This window comes from Sorex fumeus, unplaced genomic scaffold (assembly GCF_029834395.1).
Source record: "Sorex fumeus unplaced genomic scaffold, SorFum_2.1 ptg000010l, whole genome shotgun sequence".
Lineage (NCBI taxonomy): Eukaryota > Metazoa > Chordata > Mammalia > Eulipotyphla > Soricidae > Sorex > Sorex fumeus.
This window is the reverse complement of record NW_026606067.1, coordinates 13284973-13289066: the sequence shown is the minus strand read 5'-3', so window position 1 is coordinate 13289066 and position 4094 is coordinate 13284973.

Below are 4094 nucleotides of genomic sequence, written 5' to 3'. Positions count from 1 at the left end.
AGCTGGGGTAGCCATCCTCATAACAGACCACATCTATTTCAAAGTGAAGGTCACAAGAGACAGTGAAGGCAATTTCTTACCGATCAAAGGATCTGTACAACAGTAAGAACTTCCAATATTAATGTGTATGCACCTAATGAGGAACCAGCAAAGTACTTAAAACAACTACTCATAGACTTGGAGAAAGAAACCAATAGCAACACAATACTAGTGGGAGATTTCAACACCGCTTTGTCACCTCTTGATAGATCAACCAGACTCAAGCTTTGGAGGGACATACTTCATCTGAGGGAAACAATGGAAGAAAGGGACTTAGTAGATATATGCAGGGCACTTCATCCTCAAAAAGCTGAATATATTCTTCTCAAGCATACATGGAACATTCTCCAAGATAGACAACATGCTGAGCCACAAAACATACCTTCATAAAATTAAGAAGCTAGAGATTGTAACAACTATCTTCTCAGGCCATAATGCGCTGAAATTAGAAGTAAATCACACACAAAAACAGAAAACAAAATCAACCATCTGGAAATTAAACAGTGTGCTATTGAACAACAAGTGGCTTAGAAAGGAAATCAAAGAGGAAATCAAAAGATTCCTATAAATGAATGAAAATGAGGAGACGAGTTCCCAAAACTTATGGAACACAGCAAAAGTTGTGGTAAGAGGAAAGTTTTAGCTCTACAAGCACTCCTCAGGAAAGAAGAGCAAGCCCACATAAATAACTTCACAGCTTTAGAGCTTGGAGAAGGACCAACAAAAGGAGCACAACCCGAACAGGAGGAAGGAAATAATAAAACTCAGAGCAGACATTAATGAGATGGAAACCCAAAAAACAATCCAAAAGATCAATGAAACCAAGAGCTGGTTCTTTGAGAAAATTAACAAGATCGATAAGCCTCTAGCAAAACTCACAAAGAAAGGGAGAGAGAAAACCCTAATAAACCAAATCAGAAATGAAAAAGGGGTCATTACAACAGAAATGAAAGAAATTCAAAGGATCCTCAGGGAGTACTTTGAGAAGCTTTATGCCACAGAACATGAAAACCTCGAGGAAATGGATAAATTCCTAGACTCCTACAGACTCCCAAGGCTGAGCCAAGAAGACCCGGAATACCTGAACAGACCTATCACCATCAAGGAAATTGAAATGGTAATAAAAAGTCTCCCCAAGCACAAAAGTCCCGGCCCGGATGGATTCACTAGTGAATTCTTTCAAATCTTTAAAGAGAACTTACTCCCAATCCTCTTTAAACTTTTCCACAAAACTGAAATATCAAAAACACTTCCCAACTGTTTCTACGAAGCATATATTACCCTGATATCAAAAGCAGACAGAGATACCACAAAGAAAGAGAAATACAGGGCAGTATCGCTGATGAACACAGATGCAAAGATCCTCAACAAACTACAAGAAAAAAAATCCAACGACTCATCAATACTCCATCACCAAGTAGGATTCATCCAGGGATGCAAGGATGGTTTAATATTCGGAAATCAATCAACATAATCCATCATATCCAAAAAAGAAAAGATAAAAAGCATATGATCATATCAATAGATGCAGAGAAAGCATTTAACAAGATGCAGCACCCCTTTATGATGAAAACCCTAGCCAAAATAGGTACAGAGGGGACTTTCCTCAATGTAGTTAAAGCCATCTATCACAAGCCTACAGCAAGCATCATCCTCAATGGGGAAACACTGAGAGCCTTCCATCTAAGATCAGGGATGAGACAAGGATGCCCACTCTCTCTATTGCTGTTCAATATAGTACTGGAAATACTTGCAATGGCGATTAGGCAAGAAAAAGCTACTAAGGGCATTCAGGTAGGAAAGGAAGAAATCAAGCTCTCACTATTCGCAGATGATATGATACTATACTTAGAGAACCCTATAACCTCTACCAAGAAACCCCTAGAAACAATAGACTTGTATAGTAAAGTTGCAGGCTATAACTCAATACCCAAAAGTCCATGGTTTTCCTATATGCAAACAGTGAGAGAGAAGAAAGTGAAAAGAAAAAAGCAATCCCATTCACAATTGTGCCCCAGAAAATCAAGAACCTAAGAATCAGCTTAACTAAGGAAGTAAAGTACCTGTACAAAGAAAACTACAAAATGCTACTTCAGGAAATGAAAGAGGACATGAGAAAATGGAAAGATATCCCCTGCTCATGGGCCGGGAGAGTTAAAATTGTCAAAATGGAAATATTTCCCAAAGCATTGTACAGATTCAATACAATCCCTATAAGGATCCCCATTACATTCTTCAAAGAAATGAAGCAAACTCTTCTAAAATTCACATTGAACAATAAGCCCCCATGAATAGCTTAAACAATTCTTGGCAAAAAGAAAATCAGAGGAATCAACCTCCCTAACTTCAAACTCTACTACAAAGCAGTAATAATTAAAACAGCATGGTACTGGAAAAAAGGCAGAGCTGCAGACCAATGGAACAGGGTTGAATACACTGACATCTCCCCTCAATCATATTATCATGTAATCTTTGATAAAGGTACAAGAAATGTGAAGTGGAATAAGGAAAGCCTCTTTAACAAATTGTGCTGGCAAAACTGGACAGCTACGTGCAAAAAAAATGGTCTCAGAACTCTGCCTAACACCATGTACAAAAGATCAAAGTGCATTAAAGCCCTCAACATCAGACCGGAAATTATAAGGTACAGTGAAGACAAAGTTGGCAAAACCCTTCATGACATTGAAGCTAATGGTATCTTCAAAGATGCCACGCCACTGGCCGAGCAAGTGAAAACAGAGTTAGATAAATGGGACTATCTTAAACTAAGAAGCTTCTGCACCTCCAAAGAAACAGTGACCAAAATACAAAGACAGTCTACAGAATTGGAAAGTATATTCGTTGAATACACATCTGACAAGGGGTTAATATCAAGGATATACAAAGTACTGGTTGAACTCCACAAGAAGAAAACATCCAAACCCATCAAAAAATGGGGCAATGAAATGAACAGAAACTTTCTCAAAGAAGAAATCCGGATGACAAAAAAGCACGTGAGAGAATGTTCTACATCATTAATCATCAGGGAGATGCAGATCAAAACCATAATGAGATACCATCTCACACCTCAGAGACTGGCCCACATCCAAAAGAACAAAAGCAACCAATGCTGGCGCGCATATGGCGAGAGAGGGACATTCCTTCACTGTTGGTGGGAATGCCGACTGGTTCAGCCCTTTCGGAAAACAATATGGACGATTCTCAAAAAATTAGAAATTGAGCTCCCATTTGACGCAGCAATACCACTCCTGGGAATATATCCCAGAGAGGCAAAAAATGTATAATCGAAGTGACAACTGCACTTGTTTGTTCATTGCAGCACTCTTTACAATAGCCAGAATCTGGATAAAACCTGAGTGCCCAAGAACAAGTGTTAAAGAAACTTTGGTACATTTACACAATGGAGTACTATGTAGCTGTTAGAAAAGATGAAGTCATGAAATTTACATACAAGTGGTACTACATGGAAAGTATCATGCTAAGCGAAATTAGTCAGAAAGAGAGGGATAAACATAAAAAGATTGCATTCATGTGGGGGACACAAAGTAACAAAATAGGAGATTAATACCCAACAATAGCTGAGACCAGTACCAGGAGGATTACTCCATGGCTTAGAGGCCAGCCGGGCATTCTAGGGGTAAGGGCCGCTGTGATAGAGAAGGGAGCATCAAATAAAGGGTGCTTGGATGATCCTCCAAGATTGGGAGATGCATGCTGAAAGTAGACTATGGACTGAACATGTTTGCCACTCAATGCCTCTTTTGCAGACCACAACACCCAAAAAGAGAGTGAGAACAAAAGGGAATTCCCTGCCACAGAGGCAGGGCAGGATGGGGGGTTGGGTGTTGGGGGGATACTGGGATCCATGGTAGTGGAAAATGGGCACTAGTGGAGGGATGGATATTTGATCACTGCATAGTTGAAATCCAAGCACTAAAACTTGTAAGTCAACAATTGTACCTCATGGTGTTTCACTAATAAAAATTATTAAAAAAAAAAGAAAAAAACCTTGGTTATGATTAGATTTCACTCCTGGCTTTGTGCTCAGGTGTGTC